The sequence below is a fragment of the Betta splendens genome, chromosome 13 (assembly GCF_900634795.4).
Source record: "Betta splendens chromosome 13, fBetSpl5.4, whole genome shotgun sequence".
Classification (NCBI taxonomy): Eukaryota; Metazoa; Chordata; class Actinopteri; order Anabantiformes; family Osphronemidae; genus Betta; species Betta splendens.
The window spans coordinates 18,789,595-18,809,255 of NC_040893.2; the positions used below are offsets into that span (position 1 = coordinate 18,789,595).

At 47.1% G+C, this 19,661-nt stretch overlaps 1 long non-coding RNA gene across 4 annotated transcripts in view; it reads left to right on the forward strand.

Moving 5' to 3' along the window:
- Positions 1-19,661, forward strand: part of LOC129605028 (uncharacterized) — an 81,005-nt gene that overhangs the window by 49,008 nt on the left and 12,336 nt on the right. For 2 of the 4 annotated variants that reach the window (XR_008696497.1, XR_008696496.1), the window contains 2 exons: positions 15,761-17,377; positions 17,449-17,738. This is a non-coding gene — a long non-coding RNA (uncharacterized LOC129605028). The remainder of the gene's footprint in view (positions 1-15,760; positions 17,378-17,448; positions 17,739-19,661) is intronic. The other 2 variants (XR_008696498.1, XR_008696499.1) reach the window with 2 other exon arrangements.

Genomic DNA, 19,661 nt, shown 5'->3' on the forward strand with positions numbered 1-19,661 from the left:
CCTGCTTCTTTCTCTGCGTGTTGTGCGCGTTGCATTGACTGATAAAAGGACACGGTGGTTGAAAGCTAAGCCCAACAACACGTGGACGCTTCCGGTTCGAACCCGGAGGAGCTTCCAGGAAACGCAGCCGCTCGTCAGGCTTAGTTTTGATCCACTACACTCCTTCACATCCGTGTTTACATTGTGTTCCTTCCCTCCCTCCTTCCTTCCTTCCTTCCTTCCTTCCTTCCTTCCTTCCTTCCTTCCTTCCTTCCTTCCTTCCTTCCTTCCTTCCTTCCTTCCCTTCTTCCTTCCCTCCCTCCTTCCTTCCTTCTCCCCCTGTTCCTCCTTCCTTCCTTCCTTCCCTCCCTCCTTCCTTCCTTCTCCCCCTGTTCCTTCCTTCCTTCCTTCTCCCCCTGTTCCTTCCTTCCCTCCCTCCTTCCCTTCTCCCCTCGTTCCTTCCTTCCCTCCCTCCTTCCCTTCTTCCTTCCCTCCCTCCTTCCTTCCTTCTCTCCTTCCTTCCTTCCTTCTCCCCCTGTTCCTTCCTTCCTTCCTTCTTTCTTTCCTTCTCCCCCTGTTCCTTCCTTCCTTCCTTCCTTCCTTCCTTTCTTCCTTCCTTCCATCCTTCCTTCTCCCCCTGTTCCTTCCTTCCTTCTTTCTCCCCCTGTTCCTTCCTTCCTTTCCTCCCTACCTCCTTCCTTCCTTTCCACCCACTGCTGCACTTCCTGAATAAATGACGAGTGCAAGGGGTTGACAGAAATTACCTTGTGTACCTGCGGTGTGCGTGTTGATTCATCGTTGAGCACTTTCATATTTTAGTTCTCCCGTAGATAGTGTCAGCTCGGCGCCGGCGAACACGGCCGGGCCGGGTCATTATATCCTTTTGCTTTATGTACTTTCATTTCTGTTGTAATACTAAAGCAGTGGGTTATGACACACTGCAGTTATGTTCAGGTGATTTCTGCTTCGACTGCAGCGGCGTTCATTCGCTGCAGCGGAGGGAATGTTTGCGGCCGGAACCACCGTCCGACGGCTGCGTTTCTGTTCCGGGCGCCTGACTTTCTAAATCACTTCTGGGAAATTGTCCTCACACTCTACATTTCTAAGTCAGTTGGCTTTTAGTTGTTAAACACCAACATGTCCAGTAACTTTCCAATAAACACACACTTTATGGACTGTAGTGAAACTTGCAAATGGAATATTTTCCAAACTATAAGATGGATATAATTATAACTATGATACAACAATAACATCATCTAAATAATGAGTAGGATCCTCTAAGAATCAGTTGGAGGAGCTTTAGAATCAGGCTTTTGCTTCTGCAGAGGACGACCTCGCATTTCGCATCGTGTCCGTTTTCCAGCGTTAAACATTTGACCACTGGTCGGACCGGATGCTAATAACGCTGCATCACACAAACCACTGTGAGAACTTGTGTTTTGACTAATGGGGTTCTTGAATCATGAACGTGAAGATGCATTTGGGGGTGAAATCCAGAAGCTTTTACTGTGAGCTGCAGTTCAGCTGATGTGCATTATAATTACTCTAATCATCTATAAAACCAAAAGTGTCTTCACACACTTTCCGCCTCTTTTCTCATTAGTTTACTTGCGCACTTCCCGCTGTTTCCATCCCATTATTTCCTGTTGCTAATCAGATTGCTGCCTGCTCTAAATGACAGGACTTTGTTTATCGTGAATATGCATGATGGCTGCCCTTTGAAACGCTCACACACGTGTTCTGCTGCGCTGTTGTGGAGTGAGCACGCCGTTCATTTGCACGTCTCAGTCGCTCTGTTTGTTCGAGTGCATTAAAAAAATAAAAGCTTTGGAGCGGCGGCGGCGGCGCTGCCTCTCACGCGGTGGCGGCGTCGGCGTCTGAGCGCTGGGTCTTATCTGTGACCTTTACTGAAGCCCTGTGCTCTGAGATTCTATCTGCTTCATGGGAAGGGGACAAGTGGGCAGTTTAAATTTGAACTGAAATTGCCTTGATATTGTCTTAGCCCATGGACATGGTAATGCACTCAGCCGCTGGAGTTGCTTTTCTCCTCGTCCGTCTCTCATGGGTGTTTTTTTTTGGTTTTTCGTAGGCAGTTTTTCATTTCGCCATCGCAGCCTCTGCGACTCTTTGTTTTTCACTGTCCTTGACATTCGTGGGTGCCAGTGTGACGTTCACTGGCCGCTTTGTCACGGTTGCAGTCACCGTAACCCAAGGAGCTCGTCTACTGGGCATTTACTGTATCTGCAAAACCAGTAGTGAATTCTTTTTCACATTTTGCAAAAGTTCGTTTTCTTTAAAAAAAGGAACAATGGAAGAGACAGATGTGACATGATTTCATGCATGTAATAATTACAGGACAAATGTCCTTTTAGCTCCGGATGAAACGGACGTGAGGCGGGAGGACGACGCACCCAGAAACGGAGCAGATGAAAACTTGAAGATGCGATTGGCTGTCTCAGGTTTTTCTAATCCCACCCTGTGATGCTCTAATCGGCCTTTTCTTTTGTAGATAGTAAATACTTTCATTACATCGGGCGGATGTGAAGGCTTATTATAAAAATGGAAATGAAGAGCGGAGGAGAGGCGTTATTAAAAACCCGCCTTGCTGCACATGCCCTGTCAGGCCACTGGCACCCACACCATTAGCATGAAGATAATCTGAGCTCCGTGCGTGGGCCCTAAATGCTCATTGAGGAACTTCAGGCTCTTGGGAAACAGCAATGCAAACAATGGCAGCTCCGGATTTTCTCACCCCGGCTTCCTGTCAAGATGTTTTTTGTGGGTCATAATTAAAAGGGAGAATTAGCCGTGATTGTACATTTCATCCTCTTCCAAATCCAGGTCACTGGTTTCCTTCTCCACCATCTGCTCCATTTTAAGTCACAGTTGTTCACATTTTCTCTATTTCTTCGTTGAAAAACTCCATAATAAACCATTTCCTGATCAAAATGAAGCCTGAGCGTGAGAGGCTTTGTGGGATGAAGGTCAGAGGACCTTGCTAAAGGGAAAACCGCCTCATCTGCATAATATTTCATCTCACATCTCTCGGCATAACATGAATTGCGAGTGTTAAAGCTCAGCACCTGTGGCCACAAATGCAATGAGGGCGTACAGTATATTGTAACATCAGCATGATTATTGATTTTCTCTTTTCCGTTCATATTACAGTGGATGGTTGAACTGCAGCACAGTTGTTTAAAGTCAGAAGCTGTTTATAGACACAGGATGTAAATTCTATGAATGTTTATAACTATGAATCTGTGTTGTTGAAACTAGAAGTCATGATTCACTCTGTGGGAGTGTAATAATAATAAAACATATCAGGTTTCAGTTATTCATTCTCTTATTATGTGAGTGATGGTGATTTAACTGTCAGTCTAATTCATCTATTGCTTATTTAGACTGCAGTGGTTCTGGGTCATGAGGTTCTTCACCCTGTGACCGTGTGGTCCATCTGAAACAAAGGTAACGCTGCTCCACACATTAGGCGATGGTGTGCGTTTCACTGCATCATCATGTGTGACGTCAGCCGCCGTCTGACCTGCAGCACATGGTTTGTCTCCACTGAGCTCTCACCATCTTAGCATCTGACTGAAAACACACTGAAACAGTTGAAGCAGCCTAAATCTGCAGTGGAACTGCAGAGACGTCTGTTTCCTGCCTGGAGCGAACTGCACATTTACAGACCGGCTGGAGCAGGATTGAAGCCGCATTAAAGGGAAAGACTGATGTTTTGTTTATCTAGCCAAGAAATTAAGTGAAAAATAAGGCAAGCTGTTGGTTTTTCTGTGTTTATTCCAGTGTTTTTTTGATGATGACGGGCGAGTTCAGAAAACCTTCTGCAGCCACTCGCCGAACAGAGTCGCAGAGTGTCTCTAAAACCAGAGGAGCGGCAGCGCTTTACACTCAGATAAAAGCTAATGGTGGAATCATGCAAGAGGTTGAGGAGCAGGAGCAACAGGAGGCAGGAAAGACGTGGCTCTGAGCTTTGTTTTGGTTCTCAGAAGATCTTCTGGAATTAGCTGGGAGGCTTTGCAGCTAAATAGAAGAGGAGGTACAAAGCAGCCGCGAGTTAAACTGGAAAACATGTTGTGGTACAATAATTATGGTTTTCAGACAGTAATAAATGTTGTTGATGTAATAGGAGACGTTACCTGTGTAATAAATACTGGATGAGGTCATGAAAAACATCCGCGTCTGACTGCACCTCCTGAAACCGTTGCCTGGTGTTTTGGTATGATTCATATTATTATGGATGGAAACGAGCATTCAGTGAGGAAAAAGGCTTGAAAGACCGCGATACTGAAGCTCCTCTGCTCAATTACTGTGGTAGAAATGGAACAGATGCATTAACTCTGCCATAGGCACTTTCATTCATGTGCAGGAGGCTCATTGATTTACACAAACTCATCAGGCGGGTTTTGTCCGGTGCCGTTCATATGCACAACATCTCTCGGTGGTGTTTGTTATGGGAAGACTTTCAGTAAGCTGTTTAAATGCATTGAGGAGCGCGTTAATAATTTCTCTCCGTAATCAATCATCCACTCTGTGGTTTTAAATTCAATAGATTTGACACATAATTGCTGCCCTATAGCGCAGACTCGCGTCACTCATTTCCCTGTTGTTTTATTCCCACATTATGTGTCTGAGTGAAACTTCTCCAGACGTGATTGAGTCCAGAGCTCTGGGGTGGGGAGGGGGAGGCATGTAAATAAAGATGGTGGCTGTAAAAATTAACAGCCCGGCGTTTGTTGGGCGAGTGTCAGCGCTCGCAGGAAACGCCGCCGCTCGGAAGCGCATCGGCATCTGACTGTTGGACGCGGCGCCGCAGCTGACGTCTTAATGCGGCCGTTAATGCTCTAAATACGGCTCTAATTGGAACGGCCTAATTAGAATTTCACGTGGCGCACGGTGGAGCGAGGCTACCTCCGTTCTCCTAATCTCATTAGCATCCACGCGCTGGCGAACGCGCTCCTTCACGGGACCTGGAAACGAGCAGGTCGTTATGGAACCCGAACGCGAGGCCGAGGCGGCTCTGTTATTGTCATCATGCGCCTCTAATGTGCGGCTGCGCTGACGCGATGACGAGGACCATTTCCCTCCATTCTCTGGGCCCTGGAACCAGAGGCTGCTGTGACCCCACTCACACAAAGGAGGAGACGGACGTGAAATCACGAACCCGCTGGGTTTTAGCCCTTCGCGACAAAGACTCGCTCCTCTGTCCTTTGAAGTCACTGGGGAATTCATCAGGATCCAGCACTGACGCCTGATTCGCGGCTTCGGCCGTGTTCAGCGTTATGTGCTCTGTTAAGTCGAGTCGTAACCCAGAGCTGAAGTAATAAAGCAGACAAACTATTCTCATAATAGTTCTGTCTTTTTATTGTCACAATAAAACAACACGTTCACAGCCTCAGTGCAGAGGACACGAGCTCCCACTCGCCCTCTTACTCGTCTCTCTTTTATTTTGTGGCGCTGGAGTTTTTCGATCGCTGGCAGATTAATCAGCTGCTCCTGTAATTATTTTATTTCTCTCCCACAAGTCATTTTTCAAACAAATTATCCCTTTGTTCCATCTTCTTCATCATAAAAATTGACTGACCAAACAAACCAACAAGCCATTTGAAGATGTCAATTTCAGTTTTTAGAAATTAAACTATAAATTTTTATATATTTCAATCAAGATATTATCGACAGATTAATTACGTTTTGTGTTTCTTGTTTATGCCATTCTGTGAACAAATTTCGTCATTTGTTTGGTATTCAAGACACTTTTTAGAATTAGTTCAATGTCTGTGTCTAAATATAAATATCTATCTATATACAGAGTTTTTCTTGTCATCATCTCGTAGCTTAATCATGTTTATTGCATGTTGCAATATTTACCATCCCACAATGCAATTCACTAAATATGTCAGCGTGTTAATGCAAGGGGCTGATTAAGGGCCAACGCAGAGGCTGGAGTGGATGAAGGGCTGATGTCATCGCACCATGAACAGAGACCGGTCCAGTCCGGTCTAGTCCGGTCCCGCCGGTCCAGTTCGGTCCAGTCCGGTCTAGTCCGGTCCAGTCTGGTCCAGTCCGGTCCAGTCCGGTCTAGTCCGGTCCAGTCTGGTCCAGTCCGGTCCAGTCAGTCCTGCAGCTGCCTCTTCTCGCTCTCGTCCTCCTTCAGGTCCGTTCGGGCTGGTTCTGCCTTTGCGGCTGCGTTAGCGAGCGTGGGTGTCTCGTGAAGAGGATATGAGAGATGCTGACATTGGAAACTTGGCTGTTGTTTCCACCAGACGCGGCGTTAATCAGGCGTGTTTTGCAGCATCTGGTGCTCGGCATCATATATTTTTTAGCTGTTGCTTATTATTCTGTGGAACCTTCTCTGTAAGTGCACCCTTGGCTCGGCTGCCGAGTCCTGTGCCGCTTGCTTATTTGCTGATCACAGGATGTAGTTTCATCAAAGGCTGTTTAGTGGGGCAGCGATTCCGCCACTTGAAACACATTCCCGTCATATTCTCTGCGAGCTCTTAACTAAGACCTTTATGTCGGGGCTCTGCCTTCGCTCCAGTGGGAACAAAACAGTATAGCTTTAATATTACACATCCTCGTTCTGCACCGGGTTCACGCAGCAGATATTTAGTCTGTAAGAACACAGGCCTGAACCGTCACAACACGAGCTCCATTTAGTGGTTTCATTTAGTGAATGAAGACAAATATCCCACTGGTCTCAAGAGACGCGTCTCGCATCATCCAGACTCGAGGGACGGCAGAATGCTCACATGCATGAATGTAACAGATATAATGGTCACTATTTGGAATATATATAACATAACATTTTCACTGCGACGCCTGTTTAGCTGCCATGTTGTGAGGAAGTTAAAGAAGGTCTTAGTGGCCGACAGGAAGTAGGTTTGATTGACACCTCCTAACAATGCGGCCTGTTCTGTCTCTGGCGCTAAAAAGCAAATCAAACCCATGAATTTAACAGACCGTCTTTATCGACGCCTCATCAAAAACAGTACGTAATAATCCCAGAGGCCCAACGTCTGCTGAAGGTTGACGACGGAGCAACGAGTAACAATCACTCAAGGTCGTGAAATGGCCGAACCCGAACGCAGCGCGGTCCTGGTGCTGCTCAGCTTCCCCTCGTTCGCTCGGCGAGAGAGGCTCCTTCTCCCCGTTCAGCTGTGCTGTAAATTGTTTCTGTCAGCTTGGATAAACGGACCCCTGGGTTTGTCCATCTCCCCCCTCAGACGCACCTTTACACACACACACGCGCACGCACGCACGCACAAATACGCACACATACACACACACGCACACATACACACACACGCTGAAATCAGGCCGTGCGCTTCCTCCTTCATGTCCTGTTTTGGAGCCTTGTTTACCTGTTTCCCACATTATTACTATTCCGCTCTCCTGCATGCTAGCAGACGCCTCACCTTCCTCATCTTCCTCATCTTCCTCACCATCCTCACCTTCCTCATCTTCCTCACCTTCCTTATCTTCCTCACCTTCCTCATCATCCTCATCTTCCTCACCATCCTCATCTTCCTCACCTTCCTCATCATCCTCATCTTCCTCACCATCCTCACCTTCCTCACCTTCCTCATCTTCCTCAGCTTCCTCCTCTTCCTCATCTTCCTCACCATCCTCACCTTCCTCATCTTCCTCACCTTCCTTATCTTCCTCACCTTCCTCATCATCCTCATCTTCCTCACCATCCTCATCTTCCTCCTCTTCCTCATCTTCCTCAGCTTCCTGAAGGAGACGGCGACCGGGTGTGTGTACTTGTGGCTCCACAGCTTAGAGGAGCCGCCTCCAAACAACGTGAGCGATGGTGGAATTGATTTAGCGCAGAACGTTAATAATTGTCTTGAATTCTCCGTGCGCGACAGGAAGTGTCTCCGCCGTAAATTGAGGAAGTCAAGAAGGAGAGGAGGCGTAACACGAAAAGGAAGAAATCTCTTGACAACTGAGTCTGACGCCAGCACAGAGAGAAAGTCTCCTTCAGTCCCATCATTTTCAGCAGAAATTGATTTTCTCTGAACAAGGATATCATCGTGCTTCATGGTTTGTTGCCACGAAGCATTGTGCTCCCTCATTTACTCGTCGACAGTGTGACGATGCCGCCGAGTGTGTGTTGTTGCTGTTGTTGTTATTGTCGTGTCGCCGCCGTCTTCTTCCCGTATTTGTTCAGGACTTTTGATGTCATTTCTGCCAAAATGTAATTTAATCACACAGTCTTGTTCCCTGTTGATTTGATATAATGAGACGAGGCAGCGTCTCACTTGTTTGTTGGAGTATTTTGCTTTTATCCCAGATGTCGCCCCAAAAGAATAAAAAAAACAAAGAGGAGAGATAAACAATAAAGCACTGATGCAAATGAAATCTAATAAATAGTAAGTGAAACGAGACAATTTAAGAAGCGCGGTGCCACTGAGCATATTGAGGACTGTCTGTAGGATAGAAGCTATGTGCTTCCTGTTTCCTGCAGGTCTCGGGCCTTCGCTGCCTTCCTGCTTTTACAGATGCTGACGTTACGGCCTGAAACGCGTCACAGCCATCGATGCCCCGTCCGTTTCACTGATGCTGAGTTTGAAAACATCATTAGAGCGATGGCCCGAGGCCCGGCGGCGGCGAGCGAGCGGCGTATGAACACTTGTTTACCGCGGGCCTCTGAGCGCTGGAGGCCGAGGTCGCGTGAGAACGGGAGGCGCTGCCGGGTTCGCGGGCTCCGCTTCTGAAGGGATGAAAGTGCTGTTTGTTGTCTCTGACGCGGTCCTGTCGCTCTCTGCTTCGGCGCCGGCGCCTCTGCCTTTGTTCGCCTCATGCGGACTCGCCCATATACATGCAGACGCTCACACCCACAGGTCCACGCACTGCAGAGGGGGGCTCTGATAGCGCAGCCGGGCTAAGTATAATTGCTCGGATGGATGGGAGCCTAATGGCAGACTTATGGAAGCAAATTATTGCGGCTTCGCCTGCAGAGATGCTGCATTTGCGTGTGTTTCATGCGGTTGTAACGTTCTGTGTCTTGAGGGGGTACAACTCAACGCTTCCTGTCATCTCGCAGCGCCGTCCTCCCCCTCAAACACAGACTGTGTTAGACCTGAGATGAGGTAGGAATTGGAAAGGTGTTCATATTATATCCCACGGTGAGAGATCATTACAGGTTCTGTGCTTCGTTCCCTCCTCCCGGTCGTCATATGGCTGTTAAAAGAAAAAAGCAGGCTCATTTATTTACCATTTGTGCCAGAAATAATTGCAGCAGCTGATCTTCCGTCGGTGGCAGAAGCTGAGGTTGTTGATGTGGTGCAGTGGGTCCCTGCTGTGGTGGTTTAGATTTCGTCCAGCCGAGGGTTGTTCTTCTATTTGTCCCAATGAAAACACGTCTCCTGGTTCTTGATCTTGTGTTTTCGTGTCTCTAGCTGCTCGATTTCCTGGTTCAGCTCCAGGATCCTTCGCTATCGAGTGATTTGCACAAACTACCCAACGATGCGTAGCTGTTTATCTGCATCATCCACTATTTTAGATACTAAACAGTAAGATGGAGGATACATATTTTGATAAAAAATATACATCAAAGGTTCTTTAATTTGTATTTGTGTCCTTTTGTCAACTTAAACAGGCAGTTTGTTAATACGACCGCTTGAATGGACAGACGTGAATTATCTTTAAACGCTGCAACAGAGCATTTTGCCAAAGTATCAATTTGTCGTGATGGACAGACTGCAGGGATAATAAGCCGCGCCGCCCCTGGTTGTTCTTGCTGCTCAGCCCTCGGCAGATGAAGCTGTCGGCGCTGGTTTCAGGCGGACTCTGACTGGTTTGTCGTCTTCTTTTGTACGTCATTGATTTCAGATGCTCTGCTCGACAATTACAGCAGAAGTGTCACGACGCTGCTGTGGCCGTGTCAAATGGATCCGCGTCCTCTCTGTAATTCCCACGCTTGCGCTGGTCTTTGAGTACAGCAGATTATTACATTAAGGTGTATTTATCTGTCTGGTTTCTAGTGGCAAACAGGCGCCTGCCAAGTTTTATCACTGGATAAGTACAACTCTGCGAATTCTTCTTGTCGCTGCTGTGATGCAGGACTCGACACGTCGCGCGGGGACGGACGTCGTCCAGCCTGAACCTGTTCCAACGGGGGAGAGACTTGCAGTGAATTGAGTCAGCGGTATTGACTGGTAAATGGGAGCGTGAGGAGACCTAGGGGGCCGCTTCTAATCCACGCTGACCTACTCTTATCACGCGCAGCCAAGGTCAAGAGTCTAATGAGGATGGAACGCCATTAGAGCAATTAGACAGAACTACCTTGTTTCTGGGGCATGCAGAGCCACGGGAGAGCGAAGGAGAGAGAGGAGACGAGTATCAGAACCGCGGTCCACCTCGCCGCTAACAATGGCCGGGCGGCTCGGCGGCGGCGCCACGGTGCTGCAACAGTGACACTTGGTGGTGAAGACGCTCGCTGACAGAGGAGTGGCTGCAGGCTTTGTGCTGCAGACTGAGGCTAGTGAGGAGAAATGGGTCGTCGAGCTCCTTTGAGCTCGTTTACAGTATCAAGTGTCCAGAACAACCCAGTTCGTCAGATATTAACGCGCTGCTTTATTGTGTTTTGAACGTCTTGTCAGATGCTGTTAATCAGACGAACAAGCAATGTGACAAGTTCCTCTTTCATCAGGGGACAGTGACTTCTCTGTGCATGATACAGAATATTATGAATCTTTTAATCACTGTGTAAACAACCGGCGCTTTATTTCTGTCATTTGGGGAGATGCTTGTGAACAGCAGCTGTATTTATGCAGCAGGTTTCAGCATCTTAAGGGAGGAACCAGTGAGTTCTATGGTCATAAAGGACGGACCTGCTATTCATGAACTGTGACTTTAAACCGCCTTAACACAAAGTGCAAATGGTGTGGAATGAATAAGAGACTAATGACTATTACTAGGTGTGCAAGTCTGAAGTTATGCCTTATAATAAATTATTGATCAGAGGCTGAAGTTGTACTGCATGAATTTATTTATCGGGTATTTTATGAGAGATTGTTACTGAGTTCAGTTACTTGACTTCAGAATAATCCCCCAAACATCCTTGGTGCTGCTTGTTGCCATTTGCTGGATTGATAAATGAGGGCAGGAATGCGCTGCTCTGACCGTGTACGATGGAAGCTGCTTTCGAATGCAGACAAAACTGTCCTGGGGGCATTAGAATAGATTTGCAAGTTGAACCAGCGAGAACACAGCCATTTTCACCTTTGGTGGTAGATTTGGAACGGGACAAAAGGCTCTGATTCCAGGCGTCACATGCAGGAACCCTCGTCCTCCCAGAGCTGGAGGAGACGTTTTGGTAGAAAACTGGATTAGTGACGGTCGACGCGAGAAATGACTGAGCAGAATATTGGTCCTGAGTCGACGTGTTTCAATTTGCTTGTGTTAAACCTCAGTGGGAGGAAGCGAGTGCAGCGTTTTAGGGATAACACAGAGAGTGACAATCTGTGGACAGAGCGCTGAATGTGTTAACGAATCCATGAAGTAAATGTGTAATGTTTGCCTTTCTCACGGATGTCACTGGCTGCAAACACCGACACCATGTGATGATTCTAATTCAGCAGCTTTTTGTGAGTGCAGATTTTGTTGAAGGCTTTTCTTAATTGTTTTTTTTGTATAACGAGAACACAGTGCACAGTTTCTATCACAACTCATCAGAGGTGGTGTTCCTCAGAGAACCCGCCTCCGACCAGTACTGGTTTGGACCCAGTGCCTCCACCCGTGGCCTGGTTCCAGTCTGATGGTTCTCTTTGGTCCCGGGACGAACCAGCAGCTCGTCCAGGATGTTAATAACGTGCTTCTGACCGTGTGGCGCATGTAGCGATTAGCATGTAGCTGTTCTCTCCGTTCGCATGCGTTGTTGATAAATTGCTCAGAGGAGGGATCGATTCATTTTTGTTGATTAACTCTGTACTGATGGATGTTTGGAGCAGGTGGGTCAGCGCTAATCCTGGGCCGGGCTGACAGTTGACTGCAGTACATAAGCCTTTCTGACAAGGTGGAGGTGTTTGTTGCTGAGGTGCAGTATCATTTCAGGACACACTCAGATTTCTGAAAAGCCAGACCTGCCGGAGGGATGAAGCGAGTCGCTCAGGGTAGTGGTGGAGAAAACGATGTTTGCAGTCTGCTATTATGGACAATGTCCTCCACCCTCTCGATGACAAAATGTCAACGCAATGGAGCACTTTCAGGCGGCGGCTCCTTCCACTGAGGCGTGCCGAGAAGCACTCGAGGAGTCCGTCGCGCTGCCGTCCACCGCGATCAGCCACTCGGCCCTCGCGCCGCTTTATCTGCTCGCCTCCAGTCTGTCATTTACTTATTTCTCCAGTGGCTGCGGTGCAATTTCATCGCCCTCCAACATACAAACACACAGAGTCTACACAGCCCAACACAAAGCGTGGGCCCATCTGTTGGTCGTGGTGCTGCTCTTGTTCTTGTTTGTCCAGGTTTTATGCGATCGCTGCAGAGCACAAATAATTCAACAATCGGCCGTTCGCGCACGCACGCACACACATTAGTCGGCCCGGCCCACGGTGCCCATTAGACAGCATATGGTCCATCTACAGACAGCACACTGAACTGGCATCATTCTTTCTCTGCATCTGATCTGTGGCTCTGTGTCCTTGTTTTTAATCTGTGTTTATTGTCTGTGAAGTTCTTTGTCGCAGATGTTTCTTCTGGAAAATTGATATAGAAATAAAGTTGACTTGGCTCGATCAGTGCCTCCATTTGTCTTCTCCAGCTGGGAGGTTGTTAAAACACACAGCCCAGCGCTCGCTTTCTTATTCTCCTGCCTGCGACTCCAGTTAAACACATGATGTGTCAGACTTGATACACGCCAATATATCAGTTACCATTTACTGAGTTCTCGATTGTTCTTCCTCCTCATCATCTATTTGTTTATCAATCAAAGAAGCAACTTATTCAATCTATTTAACAAATGCAGTTGTTAAACAAATACCAACACACAAGTGCATTACAAGTGCACCATTAAAACACAGAACATGACTACAATTGAATACATTCTAAAATATGATAATTACTATGCTGGATTAGTAAAAACATATTTGGTAGTGCTTAAGAATACATTTATAGCAATCAAACCAAGAGAAGGAACGCTTCAACATCAGCATTTAACAGCATCTTGGTCTCAGAATCAGTGCAGCTAATGGAATCAAAGCGGTTCAGCGATTCTTTTATGTTGCATTCAGTACATACATGTGTTTGTTCAGGTCCATCTGTTCCTCTCCATGAAATGTAGAGCAGTGAGAATCTGAGGAGGATTTTTATTCCCATTCATCAGAAACTGGGTGCCAGGCCATCAGGCCCAAGTCCTAACTCCACTAATGGGACAGATTCACACAGATGGAGGATACGCAGAGATATGTTTGTCATCTGCGAGTTGTGTTTATGGCAATATAGTATCATCGCACGACGCAGTGACTCAATTAGTTCCGTGGAACATGGAACCGTGGCAGTGGGAGGGTTGAGGCTGGATGAGCACAGTCACTCATTCATTCTCACTACAGCTCGGATGCGCTGGAACTGAAGCAGGCCCGTTTCTGCTCAACAGCTTGAACACCTCATCCACACGTCTACATGCCTCTGCATGACTTCACCAGCGGTCAGCGGCCCGACCCGGCTCCTGTCGGCCCAAATCCGCTCCGCATGGTTTTATAATGCGCCTGTAAACATTACACATCCCTCGCGGTGAGGAATCCAGAACGTGGGTGGTGCCAGATGTTCCCCAGGGCCACCGGCGCTGCATATGACAGCCTCTCAACATCTGTGGAGGAGTGTCGGCTGAAAGGGAACACGCTCGACAAGACGGAGCGCCGGCGTCGCTAGCTAGCGCTCCATCTGGGTCGCGAGCGGGATCGTTTCAGGTGTGGATGAGGCGAATGGCAGCAGGAAGAGCGGGTTCGTGGCTTCGGATGCGGATTGTGAGGAGCTCATGCAGGAGGAATCCTCATCTGTGTTCATGTTCTGCTGTAGCCAGGGGCCACGGGCAGTTGGACCGGGCCGGGTGTATCGCTCCAGTTCAGCGCTGTTGGCCTTTGCCTGTCCTGGCAGCGGATCAGGCCTCTTCCCACAACGTTACACTTCTCGAATTAACATTTTATATGATGGCAACACAGTGTGGGCGTGCGACAAAGCTTGCCAGCACCGAAATGAAGCAGGCTGGCACCACATCCTCGCTCGCCCGCCCGCTCGCTCTCTCGCTCGCTCGCTCTGCGTCCCACTGCAACAACCTTGAACCAGTTTGCTCGCATCCCCAGTGAACAGCAGTGTTGGGATTTGAATAGCATAAATAAATGAATGAGCAAATAAACCAGCACCACGTCGACGCTGCTCTTCTGGCAATTTAGGAGCCGCACTCCCCGTGTAATGATCTGCAAATAACTGGTTGCCGCGATAAAATTCAATTGAGGCTACAAAGTGCCGCTGTCGACCACATGGCAAAGACGCGGCTCTAATTTCAGGCCAGAGATTTGCCAGGCACCTGGTAAAATCCAAACACTTAGGTTGATGGGGCTTCTGGGTGAGATCGTAACAAGCCACATGTCGCCTCTGCTACAGCGCGCGAGCAGAAAGGTCCAATTTCAGCGGCTACAAAGGAATTAGGGCTGATCCAGGGATGTTTTAAAATCCTCTTCTCTTAATGAAATCCAAACGTACCCGACGCACGTACGCTTATGATTTCACTTCACGTCTTTGAACCCTGGGCTGTGTTTCATTTTGTGCCACGTTATTTACAGGCGTTTAGCAATTAGCATGTAGCGATTAGCATGCAGAGTAATTGTGAGGCACTGGCTCAAAGCTTCAGTTTAGCGGTTCAGCATCACACTTTATTAAGTAAAGGAACTAATGAGCGCGTTCTGGAACCGAATAGTAAAGTTATTAGTCACAAACATGATCCAACTGAGATTCACATCCACCGACATATTGCTTCCTGCCTCTGTTACTGCTGAACGGTCATTCAGGTTGGTTTGGTTAATGGTCCCACTGGTGATTTAATCACAGTGTTGAGTTTCACAGTCAAAGCTTATGTTGTATGAATTACATGACCTTTCATACAATTTAAGTCAGATACTGTGTGATGTGTCGATGTCGACCTTCACTGTTATCACAAGGAAAATAGTGAAGGAAACACGAGTGAAGGAGCCAGTAACGTGTGCAGCCATAAGCAGCACCTTGTTGTGTGTATGTGTATAAGTGAAGCGCTGAGCTCCATCATTAAAAGGTCATTCTTCATGATCACGCTGAGGTTTGTCTAAACATGTGATGGGTTGTGAATCAGCGCTGAGATCAAGTGTGTGGATGTGGATGAAGGACGTCTCCAGGACGAGACCGAAGGCCGTCTCACGTACGTTATCTCAGCTATAGACGGTGAATGTGGAAAAGCTGAATGAAGAAATCTGCACCCTATAAAGGTCTTTGATCTGCGTCGCCTTTCTGTTCTATAGGTTGTGAAAAGGCAGATAGCTCATATAGCAGCAGCAGCTTTCTTGTCTTTGAACTCTGGCTCACGCTTTGTTCAATAAACTTTCCTTTCACTATTTGAGATTTAACAGATTTAAATTAGAACATTCTTCAGTGCAAATCTGTTTGAATCACACTTTAAATATGAAACTGTGAACTCTCTCTCTCTCTCTCTCTCTCTCTCTCTCTCTCTCTCTCTCTCTCTCTCTCTCTCTCTCTCTCTCTGTAATGATGGATTTGGATTGATCGTCTCCATCAGGCTCCGTCATTATCTGCTGTTTGTGACTCATCACTTCCCCGATGACAGAACCCTGGGAGAGGATTTCCCTCCTACAGCTGACAGCTCACAACAAGAAGGGAGCACAGCTGCTGTATCTGACCTCACGCCATGCAATCACATATTATAGAAAATATTCACCCACAAAGGTAAATGAACAGGGCACTTGCTGGAAACACGGTGTTGCTTTAATTTATTCAACCTTGGACAAAAATGACCTAAACTGCTTATATTAGACTTCACACTGAAACGATCACTTCATTTAAATAATTTTTCACATTAAAGGCTTTAATTTAAAACATAGAAATGCTGTATCAACAAAATGGAGCCGGTCTGGTCCTAATTAGTCGGACATGTTATTGGATCACGTGTACTTTCCTAAATTACCTTTGTGAGCACTAAGTGAACGGTGGGATTAAATCTTCATAAAATGGGATAAGATTAAATTTATTTGTCTCTGTGGGGAAACTGGGTCAGTGCAGCAGAAATGATGTAGATTATCACAATATGTTGTAAAAATGTTCTGATCCGCTAAAGCAAGAGGATTGAATCATTCAGATAGAGACCTGCTGACACAAATGGGCTGGAAGGTCATTCTGGGTCTGGTCATTCCCATCACAACAAGTCATTTACTCACTAATTACATCCCAGCGAATGAACCCTGCTGACTTTTAGTGCAGCATCACCATCAAGTGAAAATATTGATCGGAGCAGTTCACTGGTTCATGACCAGACAGTGGAGACGCTTCCTGCAGGTCCTCGTCCATGTGTAAACGTGCTAATGATCTGTTAACGGCTCACTAACAGACTTTTCACATGCTTTGAGTGTTTCTCAGCCGACACAGGAATAAATGTTGGAATCACAGCTGCTGCAGCTCAAAACATAAATAGAAGCTCCTGTCTTATGGGTGCATGAGTCTGTCTGTGCTGGTCAAAGCCAAAGGCCTAGTGATCACAGTCTGAGCCCGACATTCAAATGCAACGTTTTTCTTCCTTTGTCTCGTTTAATCTTAATCAACATAAAACTGCCTGTCATTAATCCTCTTTTTCTTCACTCACTCAGATCAATGTTTCCTTTTCCAGAGCAAAGATAGTAATTAATCCCCAGACCAACAGAGCCTTCAGGCGTGACTATTTGTCAAAGACCCTAATCAATGCTTTTGCCTATTCCTCTACTTTCAGAAAATGAGAAACAATTTTTTTGGGGGGGATCATGTCTCACATTCCATCGGGCGGAATCAATGGATCTTATATGAGGCAAATAATTAATGCTGGAGCACAGTCCCGCAAGAAAATCTGAAGCGTTGTGGAACCGTCTTTTTAAAGCTTCGACCCCGGAGCTCATGAGAACGTGTTTGGAAGCGCTTTGAATTGATGCGCTCCTATTGTGCCTTTTAGAAGATTTCAGCCTTTTCACTTCATTGCTCCCTCATTGACTCACCATTAATGACATTTCTGAAGAAAGATGAATAATTGATGTTATTACTGATGAAACTTATCTGGAAGGAGTGAAACTTGGAGGCGCCGAGCGGAGCTAAAGACCGGCCTGGACACAACAGATAGGAAAAGGACCGAGAGGCCACTGCCTATTTATCAAGAGTAAGGTGCATGAAATTGGCTCTTAACCTCACAGTTAGAAGGTTTAATTAGAAACCATGCTTTTGCCACAGGAAGCACGGAGGAGGGGGCAAGTTGTCCAAACAGGGTGATAAATGACTTGAGGGACAGGAGGCCTCGCAGGGAAACAGGCTGCTGAGAGGTGACAGCTCTGGTCGCGGCGGGAGGTGAGACGAGCGTCTGAAGGAGCAGGAGATCGCAGCCCAAGTGCAAGTTCGCACCTCCAGACCTGGAAGGGCTGTTATCACCGCGGAGGTGAGGGCAGCGTGAGACACGGGTCCGGGTCGGCGCGGCGGCGGCGGCTCAGGCTGACGACATGGAGTCTTTGCTTCCCTGTGGTTCAGTATGTGCGTTTTATGTTAGTGCAAACGAAAAACTTTTTTATTTTTAATCGCGTCATTTTGAATGGTTTACTTCTGCTTTCCTACTATTATATATAGAGTTGATCTTAGACATATTTTTATATTTGAACACTAGATTACATGGATTCCAGTTTAAAGCACAGACCAAACACACATCTGCACTCATCTGCATGTTGTGCATGTTGTAATATGTTTTTAGGAACGTTAAGGAACCAACAAAATCTTTTTTTAATTTAAACTACAGTGTCATTAAATGAGTCTTTACTTTAACAAAACAAACTGAAATGATTTCTTGCCTAATCCTTTACTTTGGACTCAAACCTGGAATGTTTTTTACGTTTTCAATTTCTTAAACTCACGGAATCAGAGCATTAATAGAATTCTGATTCCAGTGGATAGTTTTGCAGCAGCGTTCAGGCTTCTTGATTGTAATTTATGCTTCTTCGCAGAAGACTGGGAGCAAATTTTACAGGATGAATTATTTGTTGCCGAAGGTCAACTCGCTATAAAATGATAGTTTTTTTTTTATTTCAGGGAATATTGAACATTTATTTCTGTCGATCGATTCTGTTTGACATTTATGACGCACCGTGAAAAGGATTTCGGTCGTTAAAACGGTTGGAGTCAGCGCAGGTCACCACCTTCGCCGGCACAGTGGACCTCTCCACTGGGACTGAGAGCAGAACGAGTGCAGTTCTTAAACCACCAGTCCGTCCAAAACTGGCTTTAATTCTGGCTCAGGGCTTCAAATCCTACTGATAGAGCGGCCTCGTGTCAAATAGATCTATGGGGAGAGAGTCCAAGGGATTAACGGGTCTGTGGGGAAAAGCTGCTAAAAGGCAGTGTGTTTAGAAGTGAGTTTCCGCTGTAGGACACTGGTCCACGAGGGAAGGAAACTTCCAGCACCGGAACAGAGGCCACTCTGACCTTTGACCCGGTGAGCGCCGCGTGAAAAGGCCAACGACTGCAGAAAGGACACGCTGATGGGACGGGTTTAGAATGAAGGATGCATCTCTGGACGTGAAGCGCTGGCATTTGCACAGTTTGACACCTCTGGAAACACGTCTCTGCCTCCTTATTTATTTGCTCCGTTCAGTTCTGTTTATTTATAGTGTCCCAACAAAAGTCACCTCTTCACAAACCCTGCACCGAGCAGCTGCAGGCGACCGTGCAGCTGGACCGGACTCGACCGGAACCGTCCCACGGTTGGACTGCGGCTTTGAACAACTCGCCCTCTCTCTCCATCATCAAAGCAGAAGAGCTACGCTGCGACCAGTTTAACAGCAGTCGTTCTCCTCCAGCCCTGTCTCTGCTTCTCTGCCTCTGCCATCATTCAACAGAGGCCACTGTGAATCGATACCAAGCATTAATCAGAGTTTCGTATCATCCGAGGCAGTGATGATGCAAAGGAAATCCACACATTTTGAAATAAATGTATCTATAAGGCTTCGATAGAACTCCCTGAACTTCACCACTTCCTAATTATATTAGGATTAATTGGCTGGAGTCCGAGGGACCGCAGCTACTGATGTTCCAGTATTAATGTGCAGCGCACCTTGTCGGATTCGCCCTGGACTCTCTGGAAAAGCCTGTTAATTAGGCTGGTGTTGAGGTGTGATAAAAGGGGAGCAGGTCATAAATAAGCAGGGGGGGGCTGAGGTCACCTGCCACTCGGACCTCCAGCCGCTCGGCGCCGGACCACCTGCTGCTCCTGCGTCTCCGAGGGCGGCTGACGGGGAAGCTTTCCTCGCACCGTCCCAGATCTCATACCCGTCCCACTGATTCCGCCAGGAGAGCGAGCGCTGCCTCCATATGCGCCCGCGCAGACCGCCGAGATCTGACGTCCGTCACCGAGTTAAACATCAGCGAGCCACATGGAGGCTTTTAATGAGACTCTGCATTCC